Source organism: Phalacrocorax aristotelis, chromosome 4, assembly GCF_949628215.1.
Source record: "Phalacrocorax aristotelis chromosome 4, bGulAri2.1, whole genome shotgun sequence".
NCBI lineage: Eukaryota > Metazoa > Chordata > Aves > Suliformes > Phalacrocoracidae > Phalacrocorax > Phalacrocorax aristotelis.
The window spans coordinates 46,834,179-46,862,167 of NC_134279.1; the positions used below are offsets into that span (position 1 = coordinate 46,834,179).

The 27,989-nt window shown below is 40.6% G+C and overlaps 1 protein-coding gene across 8 annotated transcripts in view; it reads left to right on the top strand.

The window, feature by feature from the left end:
* Positions 1-1,798: 1,798 nt before the first annotated feature.
* Positions 1,799-27,989, top strand: part of TENM3 (teneurin transmembrane protein 3) — a 416,806-nt gene continuing 390,615 nt past the window's right edge. For all 8 annotated transcript variants that reach the window (XM_075091186.1, XM_075091189.1, XM_075091190.1 and 5 more), the window contains exon 1: positions 1,799-1,908. The gene's annotated coding sequence lies outside the window, so the exon portion shown is untranslated. The remainder of the gene's footprint in view (positions 1,909-27,989) is intronic.

Genomic DNA, 27,989 nt, shown 5'->3' on the forward strand with positions numbered 1-27,989 from the left:
TTCCTAGGGATGAAAGCAAGTTATTTCCGTTATAAAATACCCGTTTCCTTTTCTGTATGCTCAATATTATGGATTACACATTGGCTGTCCATTTAAATATGCTTCCAGTATTTGCGGTTTTCTGTTACAGTTGCTGCACAACGGTGCTTTGTGATGCTGGCGGGGTGTGTGTGCGTGTGCGTGTCTGTGCGTGTGCACTCACTCTCCGCTGGAATTCCCAAACGCTGATCTCAGCACTGTCGGATCAGCTTAAATGCCCAGGTACCTCGCCCCTCAGGTCGAGCCCAGCAAAGTGCAAACGCAGTGGAAAGCACAGGGGTAAAACACTGGCGTATGAGACAGAAGTGCTGGAGGGAGCACAGATAACCCCCAGCAGCGCTCGGCGGTAACACCCGCGGTAACGTTCCTTTAATTGGGGGGTATTTCCAGTCGTTTCGGGTCAGAGAAATACAAGGGTTTTCCTCGGGAGCGTTTAAGGTGACATAGTCACGCATCTTTCATTACAGAGTCGGGGATGCGGCATATAAATTTAAGTTTGGAAAATCAACAGTGCTTCGGCGGGTCGCCAGCTCCACGTTCAAAGCTGCCCGGCCGTCCAACTTCCCCGCGCGTTTCGCATCTCGTCTGCGAAACGCCTTTGAGTTGGAAAGTGAAGGATAAAGGAATGGGAGGGGGGGGGGGGGGAACGAGAAAAAAAAAAGAGAGAGAGATAGTGCGGTCCTAGAGAGGTGGATAGGTAACATCTCAGCGTGTGAGAAGTTACAGCTACTACTTTGAGTCGAGAGGATGCTGAGGAGTCAGGGAGAAAAATAAGCAGAAGCGCCTTTGTACGCGAGGGAGAAGCGGCTTCAGAAGCAGATGTTTAAGCTGTAAATCAGGTCGCTCGGCTCCGGCTCCCGCCTAACTCCGAAAACTGCCGGGGAGCGGGGGCGAGGCCGGGGGGCTGCGGCTGCCCGTGCGAGGGGCTGGCTGGCTGCCGGGGCGGGGAGCACCCCCCGCACCCCCCGGCACCCCCGGCCTGCCTAGGTGCGGGGCTGCCGGCCGGCCCCGGCTGCCGGTAGCGGGCGGGGTGCCCCGGCGGGGCGCCGAGTATTGCCCCAAATCCTCCCCCTTCCCTTCATAAAAACAAACAGGTCCCTGCGGAAAACAAACTACGGCGGACGGAAGCTTTCTGCCTCCGCCGGGAGGAGGGGATGCGTAATGAAGCCGTGTAAGTTCATTAGTGTTTGCAATCAGGAGCACGCAGGCACCTTCATCAGGGCAGAAAGCTGCGAAGAGCCATTCATCAGCCTGAAGTGCCGCTCGCGGATGACCCCTAAATCACCGCCGCCGCCGTCGTGGATGCACTGATTGGGCTCAGCGTGGGAGCCGCGCCACGGCACTCCACGCGAAACGGCGGCGGCAGCAGCAGCAACGGCGGCGAGGGGGGCGGGGTGGGGTGGCGGGGGGCGGAGGCGACGCAACCGGCGGGGCCCGTCCCGTCCCGGGGGGAGCAGCAGGGCTCTCGGCCGGGTCCCCCCGCGCTACAGCGCAACTAGGTGCCGGCGGCGGCTCCTCCCTGCGCCCCTCCCCCGCCCGGCGCGCCGCTGTGCGCGTACCTTCGCTCTCCTCCCCCCCCCGCCCCGCGGGCCAGAGGGACTGAACTCCTTGCCCGCCCCGCCGGGGGAGGAGGCGGGCAGAGTGAACTCCGCGGGGCGCGTTAGCCCTGGTGGCGGGGGGGCCCGGGCAGCAACTCCCTCCCCCCTTCCTTCCCCCCCCCCCCGGCCGGCCCCCGGCCCTCCCCCCGCTCCCGCCCGCCCTCCGCTCCCGCCCGCCCGGCCTGACAAAGTGCCGGCGTGCGCCGCTCTCCCCCGCGCTGCTGCCGGGGCGCCGAGGCGGCGAGGCTCTCAGCGCGCCCGCCCGCCCGCGGTAAGTGGGGCGCTCCCGCGGGGGCGGCTGGGGAGCCGGGGCCGCTGCCCTCCCGGCGGCGGAGGGGCCGGGTGAGCGAGCGGGCCGGGGGCCGGAGCGCGGAGGACGGCGGAGGGTTCCCGCGGCCCGCTCTTATCTCCCCAGCCCCTGCGGTGACACCGCTGGCGGCCGGACTTTCGCCGGGCGGTAGGTGGGAGCCGCGGGTCTGCGGCCGGAGCGCGGCCCCAGGTCGGGCTGCGGGGGCGCTGGAGGGAGGGGCCGGGGGCGCAACTTGAGCTGGGAACTCCGCGGTGCGGCGCGGAGAATTGAGCTGGGGGGTGGGGGGGAAGGCCTGAGTCTTTCAGCAGCGCTGCGCGGCCTCGGCGGCAACTCAGCTGCTGGGGGGTGGTGGTTGGGGAGGAGAGCGGGGTCGCTCGCCCTGAGGTGCAGCGCTGCCCCCCCGCAAAGCGGGGCGTGTGCACGCCCCCGGCGGGCGTGTGCGCGCTCCCGGCAGCGCGGGGCGGCGGCGGGACTCGCCACCGCCGCGATTTCGGTGCTTTCCCGAGTCGGCTTCGTGGCTCTCAGAGGGCGCATGGAAGCGTCCGTACCGGTCGGTGTCCGGCGGGCAAGGCGCGGGTGCGGCGGCTCGCCCCAGTAAGTTTATGGCGGGTTTGGAACTTGTTTGGCGTTACGCGGGGCTCGCGGTCCCTCCGCGCGCGCAGCCCGCCGGCCACGCGCTGGTCCAACGGCTGCGGGCGGCGATGGGCTCCGGGAGCGCTGCGGGGGCTTCACCGGCGCCGCTCGCGAGGGAGCGGGCGTGAGGAGAGCCGTCGCGGGCCGCACCTTCAGCGATCCGTTCGGCGAACTCCAGTGAAAATCGCGTTACGTGCCGCGAAAACACGTGGCGGCCCGAGGAAGCTGTGTGTCGCGGCGGTTCGGGGGAGAGGGGCGGTCTCCCTCGTGAAGCGAGGGGCGTCTCTGGCGTCTGGTGGGTTTTTTTCCTTCACGCGGCTGTAGGAAGCAGGTCCGCTGTTCCGTCCGTGGGCTTAAAAGTTTTTATGCTGTGAAGTTGCTTTAAAGCAAAGTGATGTAACAAGATAAAAACACGCAAAAAGGCATCTTTATGTGCTCGCACAGTTAAAAGTTTTAACAGGAGCTATTTCTGTGAGATATTACGTAGTTCTAGGGTCACCTAAATCTTTAGCCTTAAAATAATTTTGTGTAAGAAGACTTTTAGCGGTTTTATTTTTGTACTTCGTAAATATCATTCGTCCTTTATGTTAATCCTTCTTAGCTGGATGCTCGTTTTGTTGTATTTGGCTGTTACCTGCTGCGTTTTACATGCACTTCTTCAACGGAATGATGCAAAATACTTTGCATGAAGAGCTACAGTAATACTCTGTGGATATTACATCCTAAAATTCAGTCTGGTAAAGAGCATATTGAAATATAAACATTGCTCGACCATGGTCGGTTACCTTGCAGATGAGTTAATTGTAGAACACTTAAAGACACTCTCTGATTGAAAAATACAGCTGCTCTTCCCTTCCAAAATAATCCAAGTGCTATTCAGAATTATTAATGCATTCGTATTTAGGAGATGGGCTTAATATTGTATGTAAGGAAAGGTTTTCATAAAGTGTACTTCGATGTAATGTGAGAATAGTTGGGAAGAATGGGCCCTATATGGGTGTGAATACATATGAAAAATATATCATTTAAATTTGGGGAAAATACAATAGATTGAGAAAAACAATATTATTTTACAATTCATAGCTTTGCCGCTATGAACTTGCTGGGTTATTTGCAATGATCTGGTAAATTAGGGGAGGGAAAAAAGCCAATAGTACTGAAGTATTAGATGGGTACGAGAGATTAAAAAGTGAAATGAGTTTATATGAGTGAACACTCAGATGCAAGATATTGTTCAGCAGAAGAAATACTTGACCACGCTAAGAAGATTCTCTTGATTAATATTTATTGCAGGAACAAAATCCAGAATAACACACATAATCCAGTTAGCAAGTTAAGACTGGTACTTCAGTCAAATCTCTTTGAGCCAGGAGTAATTATTCTCTGTTCAAATGGAAAAGGGAAGAAAGGATTTAGTAATAGAAACTAGATTTAAAGTTACAAATCAGCCCACAATAGCTGCTTTTAATAAGCAAAACCCAAAGTTAGGGTAGGTATCCACGCTGTCAGCTGAGCAATCAAAACAAAACCCTAAACATTTAATTTTTCAGAGATTACCGAGGCTTTAAAGAGTACCATTGTAAAAATGTGCCGCTTTAACAACCTTTCCTTCTCTTAGTTCTAAAACTGATTAATTGCTGTGTCTTATAAAACCTGATTTATTTCATACTTTTTCATACCAAGCATTACCATTATGAAGCTCTCCTTATAATTGAGATTAATGTTTCTGAGCAAAGAAGTGGTTTGGAGGGCTGCATTCATTTTGAGTGCTGTTCTAATCAATTTTAGATACAGCATTTCACAATGTATCAGTCTGCATCCAAACCTGCCTTATTATGTGGAATTAACTTGTTAGTGATTGATAGCAAGCCTGCTCTATCTCCAGAGGCGATTTGTTTCAAAACAAGTGTTATGGCTTCCAAGAGTTTTGAGTACAGGGTCAGGCGACTCAGGTGCCCTTTCTGTGGCCTGACTGGAGCTTGACAGAGTAGTTAGAAAAAAATGGTGTGCTTTTTCGAAGAGAAAACCCCCCAAACCAATAAACCCCACTACACCTATATTGAATGGTGTTCCTTTAACTATGGCATTGGTGTTCACGTAGTCTAGGGTGACAGGTATGATGCACAGATAGTGTCTTTGTGCATCACTACGTACTGTAACAATGCATATCTTCTAGATTATTTTGAAGAATAGCTTTACTGTTTGAAATCAAAACTCAGGCGGCTAGTTTCCCGTGACAAGGCGTACATCTACTGCATATTGCCTGCATAGATAATGAAAGACATGCTAATTCTTTTTGTCTTTTTCATAAGTAGCAAGGATAGTGCTTGTTTCGACACCTACTGAAATATTTGCACGTTCCCTCTGTGCACCTTCTGGTCTCAGCTTCACCACCGTTTCATGCTCTGTGTGATACATAAATATTTAAAGTTCAGGAAAAACTGATTTTTTGATTATGAGATAAAAATAAGTAAAAGCCAAAATTAAAAAAAAAAAAAATTAAAAACCTGAAAACAGTAACCGCAATTCAGAGGAGATTTATGTATGTGCACCTGTTGTCAGGATAGTGATTTCAATCTAAATTGTAGTTATTTATGTATTTCTTGCAAGACATGCTAATTGCATTCAGTAGGTTTCTTTAAGTTTGCGTATTGAACTAATTACATGAGTCTTCTAGTTTAAGTGTGTGTGTAAATGATACACATAATGTTACAGCTGAAGCATTGTATAAAAATATTTCTGGTCTTATGTGGATCAGAAGCTAATAAAAAGACAAAATGTTTATGAATACCAGGCTGAAGGGCTCCACACCACATAGCTCAGTCTTTTGCTGTGTAAGAAGCGTTGTCAGTACAGGTTCATTTTAATACCATAACCAGGAAAGCTACTACCAAACTAATAAAAAGGGAATAAGCTCTTAAATGTATAATGAAATAGAGAACACAACACCCACTGTATCGCTGAACAACTTCTTAGATGGAGGTCTGTCCGCATGATATGTACTTTCATCCTACAGTATATTTACTTCTTTTGTAAAATACCTTTTGCGCAAAAGTGGTTCTTGGATGACACAAGATAGAAAAGTAGTTTAATCCTGGAACTGTTTCATGCTGATATACACCACGGGTCTTGCAAAGGAGTGGGTATGCTTTTCTAATTTAGACTGATATCTGACATACTAGGTCAGCTAGGCTTGAACTTATTATTTTAAATTTTGCCACTTGCTCCTGTGTAACAGATCGAGGTTGTTGATATTTGATGTGTAATTTTTTGCAGACACAAACTTAATTGTAAACATTAGTGCATAGAAATACAGAAAGCAAAGGAGCAAACTAGAAATTGGAAAGTGTTATACTAAATTCAGCACTGATAATCATACCCTGTAAATCCACTGAAATCAGCAAATTACCTGGATTGCTATGTACTACAGCACTGTGGGTCTGTAGTATCTCTTTGTGTTAAAAGTTGTTTTTTATATATTAAATGTGCTGTATAGGCTATAGCAGCAACTTTGGCTTAGTTTTACGGTAGGCTTTCATGAATGCAAATGCAATATTCACATACAAAAGAAAACAAAACAGTTTTCAATATGAGAAAAGACATGTTAGATTGTTTTTGTTGACTTTCCTGTTTTTTATTTTTTAACATGCTTCTTGTAAATGTTTAAAATGAGAATCCTAATGTGTTGGCTATGGATTATCATTATGTAGTAATAGAGTCTCTGTTTCTCTGTTGTTTAATCCCCCTTCCCCCGCAAAACACTGGAATGATTGCCGAAATTTTTAGTGCAAACCAGGTTTGCCAACTTCGTTTACTCTTTGAAGTAGTTTATTTTAAAAAGGAGAAGAATATCTTTCTATAATGACAGTCTGAAATCTATATTCTATAAACCTTTTAAAATAAAGATTTAACCTATACATCTGTATTTTTGCATCTGAATTGCAGAAGTGTAAAATAGCAGCTTACAAAAATCTTAAGATATTACAACGTTAATTTTTCCTGTAGCAACATAGAAAAAATGTTCAGAAAAACAACAAATATCGTAAAAGCAAGCGCTTTTGCTGTGGAATTTGGAACATGTCACAGTGAAGTCAGTAGTGCTGTTGGTGTTATTTTCCAACATTGTGTTGAATTTCTAAGAGTTTTTTTGACAGCAGTTAAACAAACATATAGAGGAACTAATGTGTCTTATTTCCTTATATGAGTCTTGACAATTTTTAGTCTCTTAAGAAAACTGTCAATGGTAAAACTGGTGAAATACATATTTCAAATAATTTTTCTTGGCAGGAATTGTAATAGAAAGCTGCATGTTAGAATTTTGAAAGGGGAAAAAAATGTAATCAGCACATGACTTACCATAATACAACAATAGTTTCCTAAATCATAGAAGCCCTTGATACACTTTGTCTGGGTCATGGAGTGGGTGACTGTGTAGTGGTTGAAGAAATCATCATTGCTAATAAGTGGTACTTTAGATTAGCAAATGAAAGACTGCATCGTCCTTCAAAGGCCTCATCCATTCTCATTATAATTCTTTGAACGTTTGTCTGACCTTTTAAAAGAAACAGTACTGAAACTTTATGCTTAGAGTGCCACATAAATAAACTGACCGACACCTGCCTCAAGAAGTTTGTAATCTAATGACAGGAGGAATAATACCTCTTTTAACACAAAAATATCAAATGTTACTTATTACAGTAAATTGTTCATTTATTTAAAAATATTTTCCTAATGATGTAATGATTATGAGACTAATGAGTGCTGAGCAGCTTTACAAAAGTAAATAGTATCACAGTTGTCTAACAAAAAATCTAAAGCCAGATTGTATTGGTAATATTTTCCCTCTATATGTTCAGAAAGCTTGGGCAGGTGGAGTAGCTTTGTTTTTATGAATGAGAGCATGAAGGCCCAGGCCCAGCTAAAGCAAACCAGCACAGCTCTGCTCACCTCAGGGAAGACATTGTCATTTACCTTGCAGTTGATGTGTAGGGCTTATGCTCATGAAACACTTTCAGTTTAGATTTCACTTTAACTCTTCTTTTTTTGTCAACTGTTTGTCTTCCCTGTTATAAAAAACATTGCTAATTTGAATAGGCTTTGGTGCGCCTGAAAAGCACTGTGACAGCGCTCAGACATTATTTTCCTTTAAAAGAAAAAAAACCAACATCGTTAGTGAACTTGGCACAGCAGAAAATAATCTGTGTTGTTATAAAATATTTTTTCTTGAAAAGACCTTTATTCACACTACTGAATAGATAAAATTTTTTATGTCTCCCTACTCCCCTTAAGAGGTATTCTTGATTTCAGTGTCAAAAGGTTGAGTGGCATTGTCCGAACCTATGCAGCTGGAACTGAGGAACGACTTGATATTCATTCCAACAAATGAACTGGTTGAAATTTTGATTACAAGTTGTGAGTGTTTGCGTGTTGCTTTAGCAGCAAAGGCAAAATTGCTGGAAGTCTTAACATACAGGTAGCAGTTCCTAAGCTGCCATTTGCTCACTGTTGTTCCCATTTCAGAAGGCAGAAACATGTTTTTAAAGTAATGGTGTAACTCGAGAAAAGCTGGGTCTCCACAAATGATTGTCTGAGCTTAGATCAAACAAAAATGCTGGGAATGCTGGGGACTTCTAGCTTTCTTTTGGTAAGTCAGATAGATGTTAAGTCTTTAAATTTGATTTCCTTTCATTCATAAATAGTTAGAAAATTCAGACTTCGGGCAACAGAGAACTCTTTAGCATTATAGTTCCTTATTTTTGTTTTGGGCCTTATTTAAGAGATGACATTGTGTGTGAGTGAGACTGTATAGACGGTAGGAAGGATTCCTTTCAATACCTTGCTTTGCTGCTTGCAATGGTAATATGCACACACCCGCCCACCCACCCATTTTTAACTGTGTAATCTTCAAAAGTAATATTTTGATTTTGACATAAATTGCTGGAAGATGAATGAAAAGCTTTCCTGGCAGCTGAAAAAAAAACCCAGATGTGTGTGCGTGTGTTGACCCTTCAATACAGTTTGACTTAGTAAGCACTACAGTACAAAATTGTAGGAGGATTTCCCCCCTTCCCTGCAGTTTGTCTGACAATTGTGGAAGTGTGTGATTTCAGCAGAGGCCAATATGCTGGGAGGTGCCGACAAATCCCTGAAATACTTGAGGTCTGAGGCTCATAGTGACATCTCAGTGAATGCTGGGAGTAGAAATGCTCGTCACTTTTCAGGAAGTTTTTTCAGTCATTTGTGTATTATTTGGCCACAAAACAAGACCCACGTTGTAATGAAATATTCATGTTTGTGGCCTGTTTTCATCTTTCACGTATTTCTTGCAGTCAGTAAGAGGTAGCAGTCTATCTAAATGTATGATAACCCAGAAATACATCAATGAATGACTGCTCTACAGGAAACTTAAAAGTAAGAAGTGATCAGGAAAGCTGGGGTTTTATTTTCTCTCTTGAGTGAAGACTATCTTAGAGTGAAAATGGAATGTCAACTCTTACTTAGCATGTAATAGTTATAATTACCTTTAGAAATGTTTTAAGTGGCATAAAAATGCATAGCTGCTTGTATTATTCTATCATCTCATGTTAATTGTGGAATGATACAGGGTTAATGATACAAAATGTTAGCACTTCTAATGATATGTTTAAGAACAGTGCAGTCATTAAATTCAGTAAACTGAATATGTGGGCCTCATAAATAAATGCTGAATTTTAATACAAAACACACCATGACCAAATTAATTAGTATGTTTAATCTAGTGAATTCCAGCTAGGCTGCATACAATATGGACATGTATTTAACTTCTAAATTTAATCTTAGCTGCATAAGTCAACTCTCACTTATTCAGTGCAGAATTAGTAACAGAAATTTAATATATTCTACTGTTTTACATAAGTTGTTTTTTTGTTTTTGTTTTTTTTTTTAAACAAGATGTTTTAACACTGTTACAGATTTTAAGCATTGTCATTAAAAAGGGATGTGAATGGTGATGTTCCCCACCTGTTCTTCCCATAATACTTTGTCATCAGGAGGTAGAATTCCTGAGGTGTGAAGTAACAAATCTTTCGGTCAAAATGGCGACGTGACATTCATTCAACAATCTAGGGCAGAATATTTTGTATTTACTTATTTGATGCAAACTTTTGTGTTGGTTGCTTTGCTGTTATCGTTATTGCATCAGATTTTATTTATCCAGGGAGAGTTAAAATGCCAGTAGAATCATCTTGATTTTTCATTTGAAAGCCTTATTTTTCAAAGAAAGCAGAAAACACAAGACTACATTATATTTACCTTTTTTTTTAACCTCTGAGTACCTCGGTTTTTCTTCTTAAATTACAAGTACTGTGTTTTTATCATGTGAATTAGAGGGCATTCAGATTTTCTTGACCTCAGCTTCTGAATTCTTAAGTGTGAGTTTACGACAGAAGTAGGAAACTGGGTTGTTTTGATGTGCTTGAGTCTAATTCTGCAAATCTCTAAATAATCTGTTCAGTTGGTAGTTCCAGGGACTTCAATGAGATTGTGTAGTGAATAAGCATTGTGCCTGTGATCAGTGGAATACAGGCTTAGGCTCATTGCTTTCAGAGGATAGTCTAAGATGAGGAGAGTTTGAGAATAATCAGCATGTTTTTTCTTCTTTTTTTCTTGATGTGGGATTACACACTCTGCCCATGACCTTTGATATAAGTCTACCTTTGCATTGCATTTTTCTAGTAAATACTTGACTAGAAATGATTTGATGGACCATTCAGTTTTTACGGAGAGACCATAAAGCACTGAGCAGTCTGACTGCACTCTGCTGCTCAGTCAAACCTTATTAAATGTATTTAAGGTAATTTCCATACCCCACCGCCAGCATTTCCAATAAGCATGTCCAGTGACTGTTTGTTTGTTGGACCACACAAAAGAGCACACTTGTCCAAGTGGGTGCACGATGAGGTTGTGCCTATACTACTGCATTAAACACCGTGTTGTAACTTTCCCACGTGCTGGGACAAAATCATCTGTATGGCTTAACTCTTAAAGAACATCCTTATAGTGTTTTGATCTGTACTGACTCATGTTCCCCAAACAATTCTTGAGCATAGTTCTGCAGTTAAGACTAGGGATATGTTCTTGGGCCTGTTCCCAGTAAGTGCTTTGCTTCGAGCTTCCTGATTTAGAGGTTAAGACTTTTTACTAGCACAGACCTGATTTAAGTAGACCTGCTTTAAGCAGGGTTTTGGACAAGATGACCTCCAGAGGTCCTTTCCAGCCTAAATTATTCTGCTATTCCATGCCTCCTGATTGCACTCTTGCAATCCTTCTCAGGGGTGTTCAAGTTTACTAGTTGGGCATCACATCTGAGTTTAGTGGTGCCAATGCTAATTCCGTTTACCACATTTGCAAGAATAGCTTGGTTTAATGGGCTCAGAATTAAAATGATAGTTCCTGTAAACTCATCAAGAGGATTTGTGGGAGTGGACAAGCACAATGAGGACCCTCTATGTTAGAAACTTTAAGGTATTTCTTGAAAAGAGCTATTTAACCTTTGGAAGTTAGCTCTTTTTTTAATATGTTAATCACCAAAAAACTGTATTAAAAAGTCTCTTTTCAGCACTTGTTTCAAACTCTAGAATCATTATTAGGTGTAGTAAGTTGCCCTGCACTAGAAACTTGATAAAATTCAAATGGTAAGAAAGAAAAAACTTGATTTTAGTACACACGCCTGCTACTTATTACACAATGTTAACCTGACAGAATTTAAGTTTACTGGTTTATATTAAGTGCTCAATAGTTAGCGTTACTGTTTATGGGCAACATCATGTATGGAACCCAGATTAACAGCATTTTGTTGAGGTTTTTATTATGAGACTGCATTAAAGATATTAACTGACTTGATATGAGAATCTCAAATCTGTAGTCTTTTTCTACAGTTGTTTTTTTTATGTGGTTTGTTACAGATGGACAAAAGTAACAAGCTACAATGCTGTTTTTTAACATTAATAAAATAAATAATTAAAAAAAATATTCGCTAACCACCAACTTTTTGGATGTGAAGAGACTCAGCTCACACATAGCACGTAGTGCCTAAACAAAAGCTACATCACCAGATATCACATTGATATAAAAACACAATCTATAGATAGACTTTAAAGCATTTGCTTAACACGGAACTGAACTGCAGTTAGGTACCTCAACTGGAAGTGGTGTGAGCTGTAGTCCTCTGAGCGCAAGCAGTTAACTGAAACCTAAAGGCAGGTGCCTTATGAAGCACTTTCTCTGCAGTGCTTCAGTTTCATACCCACTCAATGGAGGAAAATAAATGAAACGGCCTACAAGGGACCTTGTCTGCCTGAGGTTAGGCACCCAAATGGGCTATCTTTGTGAAGGTCTTTAAGGTATGTCATGACCTTCTCTCCATTGCTTTGAAAGTTGGACACATACTGCAGTAGTGCTGCTTTGTGAGGTGCCTAAAGCGTAGGCTCAGTTTAGTGATCTAAGCTAAACAGACTGGATTTCATATATAGTGCCTCAACCAAAACTGCATCAACAGCTATGTGGGCATTGTAAAAATACTGTGGATGTTAAGGGTTTCTTTAATTGGAACTAAACCAATTATTTTCAGTTTTGCTTTATTTTTTTTAACATTATAACCAAAATCGCATTATAGATATTCCCAAACTGTTGTTTCATCATCAGTTTGTAGGTTGGATATTGTCAGCAGGTCTAAATAAGACCTTGACTTCTACATTAACATACATGAACTACACACTAGAAATAAATATTGCTGCAAATATGTAGAAGTTTTCATATATATATGCTTTTAAGCTCTGGCTTAGATTGGTATTGTTTCAGGGGAAAAAATGTTTATATATGATTTCATTATAAACAGATTAACTGATAAGCACTGTATCTGGTGCTATTTTAAATATTTTTGCTACATGCAATTAAAAGAATTTAAAATTAGCAAAATGTACAAAAATCAGGTTAAGTGCATTTAACTACTAAAACTCTTCTTGCTCATCGATATTTTCAAAAGTGTAAGTAGACAATGTCTGTAGACTTTTTTCCTCATCACATTACCAACATATTTCGTTGAATTTCATATCCTACAAATCAAAAGGACTAGGGATTCTGAAAGCTTGGTCTTAGTATTTTTTCTTCCTCCTTTATGGTGCCATTCTCATGACTGTTTCACTCAGCCCTGCTGTATTTCTCCATGATGGCAGAAAACGACTGTTAGATATAAATTTCTACTTCCAGAAGATGGGTTATATGATTTTTGTGTGACAAGCGCAGGAACTGCTTGTTCTTTCGTCTCCTCTATGGTGGTTCATAACTGCCTTAAAAAACAGTAAGGCTTTGGTTTGATTAACATTTTAAGCTTTCATAATCTGCCAGTACTGCCTTTAAAAATAAGAAATTGTCATCCTGCACCCTTTACAGCCTGTCTTCCGCTCTGTTGCCTTCCCCCTTGTATAAGCTGAGCTGTTTGCTTGGCCATATACTGAATTCAGAGCAGTGGTACAGTTGAAAAATAACCACTGAGAGTCTTTTAATTTAGTTAGTTATTTTTATTTATTTTTTTCGCCAGGTTGGTAGTCAGCTCACTGACCCAGTTCAGTGGGCAACCACAGCATAGTGCTGAGTGCAGGGCAGGAACATAAGGAGGATAGGACTGCCTTTTCAGTTTATTCTTTTAAGAAAGGGAGTAGCACACCACCTACACTTTTCCTGGCTTATTAAATTAGAAACACCTACAGGAGCAAGGGAGTTCCTAGAAATGGGTTTACAACTTATATTTTTCCTCTCCGTGAATTGCTTTGTTTAATATTCAACATCACAGCAGAAAACTTTTGGGACTAGGCTAACCAAGAGAAACTATAAATAAAAGAGAGGAAATTGAAATACAAGACTGCCTTTTTTCTTTTTTTTTTCCCTCCAATAACTGTGTACATGCATACAGTAGGGTCACATGAGTTAGGTTTTTTTTTAATGTGTACTGGTTTATAGAAGGAAAAGCATTGGTACTAAGATTTCCTTGCTCTGTAATTGAATTGCAGTCATTCTCCAGGAGTTCAACCATCAGCAGAAGGGATGTCACAGCAATCAGTGCTTGTTTACAGATAACATAAGAGGGCTGATTTCTCTAGACCATGCTTTTCTGTGTTCAAGTTTTTTTTTTTTAAATAAACAAAAAAACCCAAACAAACAAAAAAAACCCCAAAACCAGAAAACCAGATGTCAGTATAGTCTCAATGCTTGAGTTGGTGGTTTGTGCCTCTCAGAAGTTTTCAAGGAAAGAGTAACCTAGAATTGTTTGTTCTGTTTGAGAAACAAACCCGAAGGAGAACCATATTTCATAATGCAGCTTTCCTGGAAGTCTTTGCTGATCGTTTAGAGCTGGGCTTCAGGGTTGCAAAGAGAGGAGATGCTGCTATTTATGTAGCTTTTCCCTCCGCCCACCTATTTCTCCTTCCAGACAAGGATATAGAAGGGGATCACAGGGCTTTTTACACTTTAACCCTACACTTTAGTACCAGCTGATGTGACAGCAGGTAATTCTGCATCCTCTGATGGACTTACGGTTATGCCTTGTGCAGCCTTGCTGGTTTGAGGCAGCACAGTTCAGTTACAGTTTTTTCCTGGAGAAGGTCATCATCGCTTAGCTATAGGTTAGGATGCTGATGCTTTTATTTTTCCTGTTGAAGTTGTTCTGCTTCCCATGAAGAACTTAAAGATTCATTGGATCAGAAGAGAGCAAAGAAGGGGGGATGAGTCATTGCAGCCTGATGCTTAGGGCATGCATCTGAGAAGGGGAAATCTTAGAGCTTCCTTTAATCTGCCAGAGATGTCCTTTTCCTTCATTCCTGCCACTGCTCTGGTGCTGACATGAGTATTCGTATGCCTTTGGGCAGAGCCAGAATTTATCTGTCTGAAAGATTATATCCCCCTGCCCCCAAATTAATTTTCCTTTTCCTTTTTTTGGGTTGGTCTTTGCTAGCTCCGTTTGTGAACTGTCTCTTGGTGCCACAGTACAATTGCTAGTGCTGGCACGCAAGAGGAAGGAATCGGTAGATGAAGCTGGGAATAAGAAATTGCTAAGAAGGCTGGGAATGCATTTTTTTAAAGGGATTATGTGGGATTAAAGTGAGCATGTAACTACAACATGAATGCATATATATTAAAAAGCTAGGACAGGCAAAATGTGGGCACTTTCTGCTTGTAAGGGATGTTACCCACTTCCTAGCCCAAATCCAAGTTTAAGTGTGCTCGTCCCTTTTTGGATCTTTGTTGTCTTTCTCTCTGGAGGAACGGTTGCCTGTTTAAGCTTTGGGTCAGATTGTGGTCCTGGATCATATGGTTTTGTACATGCAAAGGGAAGATATATATATAAATATAAAATGAAAATAATGTGAAGTAAACAGCTCAAAAATGAAATATAGATTACAAAAAAAAAAAATTCTTTTTTGTTATGTTGGCAGCAGCACAGTGTTTCTGATGTAATTCAGCAGATTCTTCTTGTATGCATGGGTATCCTAGGCTCGCCCTCTAAATGTGTGTGTGCTTGTCCCTCCCCAGCAAGAGCAGAACGACTGCTGTCATTACAGGTTGAAACACCACTGTCACTACAAACCCTTTTCAGTAGTTCATGAATAAAAGTCACCAGCTGAGTTTATTAGGTGTGATAAAACCTGTGAAGTTTACCCTTATTTTACAGACCTGAACACTGAAGCAGTGAAAGATGATTTGCTCATAGGACTGTAAGAACTTAGAGTAGAGCCCTCATATAATCTGACTCCTAATTAGGCTGTATGGAAGATAGTTCATATTCTTTATAGGCTTATTTTTGGCTTGCCCATAATTTTGACTTGGTGCATTAATTTATCTTACAGTTTTCTGGAAGCAGTCACACATACTTCTGTATAGAATAAAGATAATGTGTTAAGCTGTGGTTTTGAGTTGCTTGTCTTCAAATATGGCCATGCTTCAAGGCAGAAGACATTTTCATTCAATTCCTTTGGTTTGAAAATCCCCCACCACTGCTGCTTCCTAATTCCAGTGTGATTAAATTTCCTTGCAAAGCTTTGCTGGCTATATTTGAAGGTGCTGACTAACCATGTTGTTAACATTTTTAGGTGACAGTCTCGGCAGCTCACACATATTAATACTGTGAGTTTCTTGCTGCTGCTATCAGTGAAAAAAGTGAATATTTTGAAGTGCACGTGGTAGCACAGACATGGCCTTAATTTAAGTAGCCTCAAAATTGTTACCATGAAGGTGCACAGTGCGTCTTCTGAATGTGGATTTATTGCCTTTTTTTCTTAGTTGCATCCTATCTATAAAGCTATTAACCAAAGATGAAAAAGTCATTGAGGTGAATGTTTTGTATCTAGTCACTGACTGAGAACATCCTTTTATTTGGGTATTAAAAGTCTGTTGTTTTGGTGTTACAGAACTGTTATTAGGTAGTTGACTTCACGGATTTGTATAGATCACAGTTAAAATGGGTATAAAATTAAACTTTATCTCCCCCCATTCCCTCAAAAGTATAAAAATGTTCATTAACAACAATATGAATGTATTTCTATATGACTTAGAATCTAGTAGTAGTAAGAAATAATTAACTTTTATTAATTTTTTGAAGATTTTCTTAGGTTCCGTTTATGGATCACAGGCTTACTTTTCTATTTATAGTTACAACTTAAGAGAATTTTGATCTTGTCTCATAGATGAGGTAGTTATTAAGGAAAGAAAACATTAGAAAGGTAAAGGTACCAAAAATATTTGAATCCTGAGCATGCTTCTCTGTAAGGGAGCATCGAAAGAAAAGATAATGATGCAGAGCAGTGTGTTCCACCCATAAGCCAGTCTGAGTTACCTATTCAAATGAAGACTAGAACAGTCTTGTCTAGTAAAACAAGGATGTATCTGGAATTTTCCTCCTTTCTGTCTTGTGAACCCAGATGGAGCAGGTGTTGTTCTAGTCTGCACGCGTATTGTTGAGTCCTAACTGGTCTCTACCCTCTCTTACCAGTTTATTCACTGGAGTAGTTAATGTTAACCTGGTTTCAAACAGTGGCTGAGCTGTGCTGGGGTGAAAGCGGCTGGATGGAGGCATTTGAGCTCCTGATTGAGTTGTACTCCCCTGGAGCTGGGGAGGATCGTGTGCTGCACTCGGCATCTTCAGGTCCATAATCTGCATCTGTTATTCCTCCCCCACCCCATCCGTGTGAAAAGGCTAGGGATGGAGGATGCAGCTCACCAGGAGGGATTATTGTTCCACGGGAGAAAAACCTCTTTTGAGAATTCCCCATCGGGTGGTGCATTCGTTGTTGTCTGAGAACTTTCTAAACATACAACAGAGATGAAAAAGGCATACTCATTTAGTGCTTAAAACATTTAGTCTCCAAAGTCTCCTGTGCTTTGTGAGATTAAGTACAGCTTACTTTAACAGGCAGCATGTTTCATCCATCACCTTTCCTATAATTTCAGTTATGCAATGTCCTTCGAGCAACTTGGAAAAGTAATATTTGAGAAGTCAGATTCTTAAGCTTCCTTTAAGAGGAGAATCATTTACCCACGATGAACTGTGAATCATGAACCACAGCTTTGTGTATCGCTTTGGTCTGTGGGTAATTGTTCAGAAGGCAATGGAATGAATGCATTTTCCTCCAGAAAAGAGTCAGAAAAATCAAATTTCAGTTCTAAGAAATGTCCTTTCTCTTTCTTCTAATGATCACTAATGATTTACAGTACGTATGAGATGGTTGGTTTTGATTTGTCCATCAGGATGGCTAGATTATTTTGTGGCTCTTTCAGCTTAACTTTTGTAAGCTACTCTGGCTCAATGCCAGTTTGATTTAAATCTTTATTATTTTCTCCATTTTTTTAGTGTAATTTTTTTACTGCTTTCTCATTTCCATGTGAACTACTTATTTTGAAGTAATGTATAGAACATTTGTCTGACTGTAGAGGTTTTTAGCATTTAGTGTTGCTGAAATGTTTAATAGATGTTTCTGGAAAACACATGATACCTAGTGATCCTGTCTCGCTATTGTAGTTGTTATTTCTCGTTTTAGACTTTGAAGTGTCCAGAGGGGCTTTGCGCTCCACAGGATGAACTGGAGCTGGAGTTTCTTACTGCTGTTGCGCAAGGAGTGGGTGTGTTCAGGACAGAGGTAAAAGCTTGCTCAGTTGGCATGGGGTTAATAAATGCAGTGGGCCACGGGACAAGTAGTACAGTTCTGGTACTGATGCGAAGCAATTATATTGGGTGGTTTTTCAGACTTTGCCAGATTTGAGGACCAGATGATTTTATCTGCTGACATCCATGTGAATCATAGTGATGCAGCCAGGTCCCCATGATTTTAGTGAAATGGCAGGGTTTCCTCCTGAGGTGAGGAATTGAGGTGTCTGGCTAGTTGATTGTTCTAGTAACAGCAGAAGTCTGAACATGAGAGTATCTGCCAACTGAAATAGCTATTGCGCATGTAGGTATTGCACTGTCAGTGTAGGGATACTGTGTCCTTCTTAAGCAATAGGGACGCTTTAGTTAAGCTGTCTAGTATGAAGGTAGACACATGCCTGCGAGGTCTGTGTCAGGGTAAGAAGCATGCTTGAAGTAATATGTCTTCAAAAGCTGACCCAGTCTGAACAGCGATGGTAGAGTGACCTTGCAAGTGTGCATCTGCTCTAACTTTGATACAGGGGTCATTTTATATGCTGTTTTCTTTGTAAATCACGTTGCCTGTGCCTTCTGCAGAGTCTACATTTTTCTGTTTCAAAACACTTAGTGTAAACATCATTTTTTACCTTAGATTGCAGAAATATATCAGATATAGGGTTATATCGGATTTGAAAAGAAACAATGCTAGTGTTTGTAAATCGCCAGCTTTTTAGAGTATTATGTCACTAAGAAAATATTTCTACTTACTCATATAGCATGCAAGCAATTACATAAGCATATAAACATTTACAGAGAAAACTAGTAATTTTATAGATACCTGTTCCACTACTCTGCTATCCTGTTTCTTCCTCCATATTGTTACTGTGCGTTGCAGTTGGATGTGATATGTCAGACGTGCAAAGAAAAAAACACCCCGAATTTCAAATACAGCAGATTAATTTTTTATCATAGTGATTATACTTTATATAGCATTTTGCCACAGGACAACTTTCTCCCAATGGCAGGGCACTGAACAGCTTGCATCTGTGGGAGAGTGGTGGCGAAATTGATGGAACAGTCTGTTCCTGCCGATGTTCATTTCAGTGCCCCAGAATACGGCTTTTAGTGTCTGCTGCCAGAGCATACCCTAAATTGATGGGACAAAAGGAACAGCCTGGATCTTCATGTGTTGAAGTGAGGAAATGAAATCTTAAATCTCATTTAGATGTGGAATTAAGTGGGATGGCAATGCCTGTGGGGCTCGAAAGGGAGGAAAGGTCAGTCTCTTATTCTTCCCTATCATGCAGCCCTGTGAAAGGGGTTGGAAATGTTCAGTGGAGAGTGGAAGCAGACAAACAGGAGAGTGTTTCTTGCAATAGCCAAAACTGAATTGAAAAGTAACGGAAAAAGGGAAGACGTGAAAGTCTAACGAAAAACCATGTTGAATTTAAAATGTACCTCAGGAAATATTTAAGAGGAAGAAATGCTGTGCCATCTGCAAGGAGAAAATATCTCTGATATCACTAGGACCAATGAGCTTTCCATGTCGTCTGCTGAAATGTTGAACTCTCTAGGGCAGCCCTAATTCATCATCTAATTTTTGCAAGAGTTCACAGAATTGCCATGTATTGGGTTTGCACGGCAAGGTATTGGTAGCGGGGATGCTCCGGGGTGGCTTCTGTGAGAAGCTGTTGGAAGTTTTCCCAGTGACTGATAGAGTCAATGCCAGCCGGCTCAGAGATGGATCCGCAGCTGGCCAAGACTGAGCCCATCAGCAATGGTGGTAGTGTCTCGGGGATAACATAGTTAAGAAGTGGGGGTGGAAGACCCTGCACAATTGCAGCTGGAGAGAGGAGTGAGAATATGAGAGAAACAGCTCTGCAGACACCAAGGTCGGTGAAGAAGGAGGGGGAGGAGGTGCTCCAGGCACTGGAGCAGAGATTCACCTGCAGCTGTGATGAAGACCATGGTGAAGCAGGCTGTCCCCTTGCAGCCCACGGAGGTCCATGGTGGAGCAGGTATCCATCCACCTGCAGCACGTGGAGGACCCCACGCTGGAGCAGGTGGATGCCCAAAGGAGGCTGTGACTCCGTGGGAAGTCCACGCTGGAGCAGGCTCCTGGCAGGACCTGTGGCCCCATGGAGAGAGGAGCCCACGCTGGAGCAGGTTTGCTGGCAAGATTTGTGACCCCATGGGGGGACTCATGCTGGAGCAGCCTGTTCCTGAAGGACTGCACCCCGTGGAAGGGACCCACGCTGGAGCAGTTTGTGAAGAGCTGCAGCCCGTGGGAAGAACCCATGTTGGAGAAGTTTGTGGAGGACTGTCTCCCATGGGAGGCCCCACACTGGAGCAGGGGAAGAGTGTGAGGAGTCCTCCCCCTGAGGAGGAAGGGGTGGCAGAGACAATGTGTGATAAACTGACCACAACACCCATTCCCTGTCTCTCTGTGCTGCTGGTGGGGAGGAGGTAGAGAAAATCGGGATTAAAGTCAAGCCTGCAAAGAAGGAAAGGGTGGGCAGAAGGTGTTTTTAAGATTTGGTTTTGATTGTCTTTATTCTGATTTGATTGGCAAGAAATTAAACTAATTTCCCCAAGTTCAGTCTGTTTTGCCCATGACGGTAATTGGTAAATGGTCTTTCCCTGTCCTTATCTTAACCCATGAGTCTCTTGTTATATTTTCTCTCCCCTGCCCAGCTGAATAGGGGGAGTGATAGAGTGGCTTTGGTGGGCACCTAGTGTCCAGTCAGGGTCAACCCACCACGGTCCAATAAGGTACCAAGAATCATGTTGCTCATATGCAGTTTTTCTTCCACTTCCCATTTTTCCACAGGAATGAGAGCTACCTCTGCTCCCATTCAAGCTGGAGTGAAGGCACCTGTTGATGCGGACAATTTAGGATCAGGCACGTTTTCTAAAGGAGACTCTTTTAAACAAATGTGGACAGGGGAGCTGCAACATTACTTATAAATATCTTCTTCTACTCACCCTAATGTGAAAATGCCAGGAAATAGTAGGGCCAGGAACATGTGTAGAACAGGGCTTTGAGATTTGTATATGTGCTCAGGGTACAGAAAGTGTATACATGTAGCGTGTCTATAAAAAGTCTCACAGCCTTATTGACTTCTTTAATCCACGTAAGATAATTTTATAAAGATGCCGTCTTTCATTCCATTCATAATTGAAGCTGGAAAGTAGATACAGAATAGCAAAGTAGAAAAATAGCAAACCTTCCTTCCTAACTGTATGAGACTGCTTTTTTTTTTTTTTTTTCTCCTAAGGATGAGAAGTTGCTCCATTCATCAGTCCTCTAACCACAAGGCTGAAGTAGACAGCTTTGCAACTGCTTCCTGGCCTTTGACCTTTCTGACTTAGGTGAAGATATCAGGAGCTACAACTCCTATCAGCACAGTTCTTTGTTTCAGTAATGTACCTGGGGCAGTCAGTCATATCAAGGACCCTTCCCAAGGAAGAGTATTCATAAGTGTGCACTTCGATTTATTCATACGATACATCACTTGTACAAAATCTGTTTTTATATCAGCACACACAGAAAATGGAACATAAAAGGTATTTTTAGTTTTTGAAGTTTGTATTGTAAACGGCACGATGTCATTATTTTAAGATTGCATAAAATTATGTAAAAATTTTTCTACAGCCACGGAAGTAGCCTTAATATGTTCCTCAAACTATGTGATATTTAAAAATACCAGTATGTCTTAAATTCTAGCCCTCCCCCAGCATTTCTCCAGAGGGAAGCCAAATACAGCATCTTTAACCTTTTTGTTTATCAATGAACTAGTATGACATCTCTATTGTAGTAATAGTCTCTGACGTACCTTACACTATGTCTTGCTAATAGAGCAGGTTTGTTCCATTGGGGGTTAAGAATGTTTAATCCTTTAATGCTGACATATACACCACACAGCCATGTCAGCTACAGCTGTTTCCGAACATCAGTAACAAAATTATAGATGGTTTTGAAGCTTCTGTGGTGGAAATGAATACATTTGAGGATTCAACTTGCTGACAGTGTTTATGTAATTTAATCTTGCCATCTGGAAGAAAGTAAACATTTTTTAGAAAATTAAAGTTAAGGTAGCATGCCCCTTGTGGTTTCTGGCTGCAAATAACTTAAGGTGAACCAAGTTGATGAAAATCTTGAATAGGAAGGGGATCGTGATAGTATTTAAAAGATTGTTATACAAGTGCATTGATGCATAAAATTGTTTCAGAATATCTGCTTTATTAACTTCCCTGCTTATTCAATAGTTAGATGTCTGTCTTCTGCTCAGACAAACCAGAATGTTTTTCAGTGAAATGTGATAAAACATAGGAAGCATATGCACACAGAATGCATAGGTGTAACTGAAGCAGTTAAGTGATTGCTGTTCTTCTCATATTTTTGTGTTCTCTCTTCCTATTCGTCCTTATTTTTTTCATTCTGTATGATGTTTTGCTTCTCAGATATCTACTCTTTTTTCCTTTATTCATCTACTGTATTGTTCCCTGAGCTGTTACTTTCTTCTGTATTTTTAGTAGGGTTTTCTTAAGAAACACAATTACATGATCCTACCATGTGTGCATCAGTCCTGCTGTAATAATTTGAACCTCTTAGCCAATTTCAAACAAACATGAGAGTCAGAAAAAGATTTCCAAAGGCACTGAGTTCCCATAATGTTTATGAGTCCAGGTGGCTTGGTAGAGGGGAGACACCTTAACAGTTCCCTATAACATAAGCCATATGGAGAGAGAAGAAAAGACTAGAGATAGCTGTAGCAAACTAGGGATAATCAACTGTGCTGCTTATAAAATTGCTTAAATGCTAGCCCCTTCCCCTTGCTATTCCATTCTGTCATCTTTTTGTTTGTGCCATCTGATGAGAAGTTTTACATGAGGGGGAGGCAAGATACTTCTCATAATTGTCATGTCCTAAAACATTTATATACTTATAAGACATTTCTGGTAGGAAGCTGATTTGAGAGCTAAAGATGTGAAGGGATGGACAGTGTCAAGATGTTTTACACATGGAGGCTGTATGATGGGTAGGAGTGGATGGGACAGAATTGAAGTGGAGCACGTGAAAGTTGAATTTGTGTGTAGGTTTTGGGCCTTTGAGATCATCTTTTGCTTTGTGAAGGGTATTGACTGTGGTTTTTATTTTCTAATGAAATCTTAAATTCTCAGATAAATTGTTACATTAAGAATATGTCTAAATTATGCAGCGTGTGTTAAGAAATCTAGGATAATGTGACAGGACCAACAAGCACACAAACAAATGTTGGTATGGTAGCGGTGCCCTTGGTTCCTAAAAGAGGGAGGGCAGGAAAAAATTCAGCAGAGATGTCTTGGTAATAGTAAAGTGAGAACACCATTTTTCAGTATTCTGTAAAGTGTCTGTAAAACCACGAGCAAGCTATAGGCTGTTGCTGCTTAACTTCAGTGTCTGGTGATTGCAGCTGGTTCTTTCAACCTCCATTTTCTCTGCTGTTTGAGATCATATTCACCCTTCCTTCTTGATGTCTAAATCCTTTTGCTTTGCTCTCTTCTGCTAGAAGCATTGATTTATTTACATAGGCTTGTACAAGCATGCTAGTGTTCTGCTAAAATTAAACATACCGTTGCCATATAAGAGCTGGACAAGCAGTGGGATTTTAAACTAAAATATCTAACTTCATATTCAGTCGAAGTTCCCTGTCAGCATCTTTATAGGTCTGAATAAGCTTTTAAAAAAATCTAGCTCTAAGCCTTCATAATTGAACTTAAGCTCCTAAGTTGCTTATCTACTTCTGAAATTTAAACCTGATCCATGGTGTAAAACTGCAATGAAGATCTATATGAAAATGAAATAGGATGTTAATGGGGAATTTCTCATTTAGGTTTGCTTCTTAGCAGTATAAGCAACAATTTTAGGAACGTTGATCTGATTTTTATCGTCTTGCATATGAATGACTTTATAAAGCTGGCTAGCTGTCCAAATCATGCCATGTTCCAACTTTCTCAGTGTGACCCAGACATTTTGCTTGAAATAAATACACAGACTGGTGAGTTCGTAAACATTTATAGCTGTGCCCTGTGTTAAATAAGGACTATGCTTTATTTTCACGCAATAAAATTTAATTAGTTGTAAGTCAGGTTTTGCTTTAGTTGTAATTAGTTTAGCATATAATTATTGTGTCTAATAGCAATCTGAAATCTGCAAGCATTTTGATCTTATTCCAAGTTAAAAAAACCCAAACCTCTTAGATGTATTCAGTCAGTAGCTATAATAGAATCTTATTAGTCAACCATATTATAGACTGTGTAAATCTTCAAGTGACTGAAGCAGTGCTTTCACTGATGCTTGTTATGTGTTGCATTAAGAAGATCTAGAAAAATATTTTTATATTGAATTTTTTTTAGATGACTAGGAAAAAAATCAGTGCTTTGGGTTTTCTGGGTAAACATAATATTTTCTGTTTGATTCTTACCTTTTAAAAATTTCTATTTCAAAATTAATTTTAAAGTTCTGGCTTTCAATAAATATAACTGGGAGCTGTGTGTGTAGAAATAGTAATACTTCAATTATGATGAGTAGATATATAGTCAATCTCATAATTTACAAACAAATATTATGGCCTGTTAAAAGGTTTTATAATGGTTCATAGGTATTTTTTAAACATCCACCTGAATGCCTTGTGTTTTCTGTCTTTCGATTGTGGCTGGCTGGCATTTTTAAAGAAGTTACTCTGCCAAGGAATCTTCTGTCAGCTCTGCCTATGGATTTCCTTGTGGGAACAGCATTAGAGCAAGAGATAAATGCAGAGAGTCTGGCATGTTATTAGCTGCAGTGGATAATGGGGAGCAGAGCTTCTGTTCTCACTTCCAGTCCAACCCAGCTTATTTTTTTGTAGATATTGCACCTAGCAGTGGTTTGAAATATTAGTTGCTAGTAATGTTGTTCTATTTTAAATTTCATCTATATTATTACGATTTTTACAAGTTTCGCTCCCTAAAAGGGTTCATCTTGTTTTCTGATCATTTCATCAGTCTATAGGTCAGGTAATTACAACTAATCAGAGCACAGTGAATGGCACTTTTTAAGGTGTTGAATAAATGAACAGTAAACAGCCTCATACTTGATGGATATTTGTCTTGTGGAAGCTCTGTGGTCTGATTGGGATGGATAAATAGCTTCACAACTAGGAAAGAGATATTCAGATATTGACATTTACAAAGGAACATACACTTCAGACTAGACAGGAATTGCCTCATTTTTAGGGAATGGGATTTTCAGTTCCTTCTCTACTTTTGCAATTACCTGCCCTACAACACTCAAAAAATTTATATATTTCTGTTAAATTTAGCAGGCACATCATGTGAGTTAACTTGTCATTCACCTTTCTAGACTTGCTGTTTTAGAATAATGAGTACGGTAAAGTTCTTAATTCTGTTGCACTTTTTTTTTCAGAATAATCATATTGATATAACCTGGCATATTTTTAGTCTCTTATAAGAACACTATTTAGTGTGTATTATTACATGTATAATTGTGTGTGTGTATATACTTGTATATGCAGGTATTATGTAATTATATTACTAATACTAAACATATAAGTATGTAAATACATGCATAAAACAGAATTAAAAGCTTAAAATATAGAACACAGTTATGTAGAAACTAAAAAATGTTGTATTTGCACATGCCCACTTGTTAAATACTGTTATACAAAGACCTCAGTGACAGACTACTGAAAGCTCTAACAAAATTACTGTTAACTTTGTGTTAAGCTCTGGAATAGCAGTAGGGAAAGTAAAACTTTCCTTGGTGGTTTGGCTTCCCCCTCTACAATGAAACTAACCAAAAATATTTTAATTATGAAAACAAAAGGGAAAATAATTTTCCTTATAATAGAGTAGGATAATTTTGCTTTATTGTTTGCATCTAGGTTACTTTAAATCTTGGTTTAAAAAGGCAGTCTTTTGGCATCATTGGGTTGAAGTTCATTTGCAATCCAAATGTAATAATAAAACCAAAAGTCAAATATATTCCTCTTATTGCTCAAGATGCTGTAGTTAGAAAATGGATGTAGAAATGGCACAAAGCATCCAGCTGCTTTACAACAAAGACTAGTTGCTAAGTATAGATAAATACTTGGAAATGTTTTGTCTCTAAATTGAAAGGAGTCTTAAACTAGTGATTAAATTCAGTGTGACAAATCAAGTATGAATTCCAGTTTGAAATAAATAGAAGGAAGTATTTTATTTTTGTTCCTTTAACCGTGTTTTACCCAAACATATGAATATTGTATTTAGTACTAAACAGTTTCAGAAGATCAAAGTTGCCAATCATTGGAGCCTGTGTGCATTTTCTAGGCCACAGCCACTGAGCTGACTGAGAGAAGCAGAGATGCGAAAATCTAGAATAATAGAAAGCATTCGCATCTCATAAACCTGAATTTCAGCTGGATGTTTGTGATTGGTAAAGGGCAAATATGAGGGGGAGTATCTGCACCCCAACTCAGAAACAGTCTCAGAGGGTCTTACAGCCAATTAGGGCATTTCCTACAGATTTTAATTGTTGCAGATCTCCACAAAAAAATCTCTGGGATTTTTCTCCTGTGATAAACATGAGCAGAAACTCCACTTTGGACTCAGTATGATCCTTATATTTTATGTAGTTAAAAAGGTAAAATGTCATACACAGACAAGAAATTATTAAATATCCATCTGAAGGAATCAGAACATAAGTACCTTTGTTTTTATTTGTGTTGGGGTAGTTGTGAGCAGAACCATAGGAAATAAAGGCAGTGTTTTGTTGGATGTACTGTAGTAGAGCTCAAGAACAAAATAACAGAGGAAAAATGGTTCATATTTTTTTAAAAAAACGTTTTCTAGAGCAAAGCTCTAGTTATTCTGTTTTTTCTTGCTGCATCCTTTAAGGCAGCACATGATCCTGGCCCTACTGTCTAAGTAGTTACCGATCAAGAAGTCTTCAGGTTGATTTATACAGGGTCCCTGTTGGATAAACAAACTAGAAATTTTCTACTTGGTAATTTGTTCAGGTGTATGGGTTTGTTTTATGACATTACTTGCATTTTTGTTGTTCCTTTTGGGGGATAGTAAATTGGAAAACACTTCAAGATCTGAAAACTTGCACGGGATTAAGAGATTATAGGAGTATGTTAAGTTTTGGGGACTCATGGTAGAGAAGTAGATGAACTTCTGGAGAACAAAGGACAGAAAAACAGCAAGAGCAGGCTAGGTGACAAGCTAAAGGAAGATGGATTGGGCACCAGGTGGCACCCTTTTCCCATAACAAGCTAATAGTTGATGGATGGCAAATGCATCAAGTAGTTCTGATAGGCTTCCAAAAGTTTGGTTTTGTTGACATCAACATCCTCTCCCCACAGTAGCTTCTCACTTGTCCTTGCTTTGGGTTTGGCGCTGTTGGCTTTGGGTCAGCTGTTTGGGAGGCAGCGGATGCTGTGACTGTTGCAGAGCTGCCAGGGTGCTGGTTGGCTTGTTGGTCAGGGGCTAATGCGTATGTCTGCTGACCGCTTCTCCAGAGCTGCTAGAGGGGAAAACCAAACAGGCAACCAAATGTCTGCATCAGATGAGGAATATGTAGGAGGTGTAGGGAGCTAAGTGAGAAGACGACAGCAAAATGACTGGGAGGGAGGACAACTTGGGAATTGACTACAAAGCGATAACTGAAAATAATTCTATGGGAGTGAAGTAATGTGAGAAGCGTACAGGTAAGGAGGCTATATAATAAGTTTGAGTAAAAGAAAATAGTGGAAAGAAGAAACAGCAAATATTCTATCTGCTCCTACTTACTTCAGAAGTTTCAGGAAAAATACCTGGGAAAAAAAAAAGCATTACAGAGAGAACAAATAGCCATAAGAGGAGAAAGAATCCAAGAGAAGATCAATTTAATCTCATTTTTAAGGCAGTTTATGGAGAACCTTCTTTAGGCTCTGGTGTGGGAAGACAGAAGGGGCAGTTGAAACAGAGTATTGGATACCTGGTTACACTGATGTTCTATCGTCTGTCCAGTCTAGCTTAAACCCCTGGTTGTTCGTGATTATGTAGCAGTAGCTCTTCCAATTGATAGTCAATTTTGTGCTCTTCAGATTTGCATCTCCACAATTCAAATGGCACAGTTGCTTTTCCAGAGGAGCTTAATCACACCAAGGTAGAGACTGTAAATATTGAAGCTGCCAAGGTAAAATGCATTCTGAATCTACAGTTAAAAACATCTCTTGTTTCCAGGTAGTAC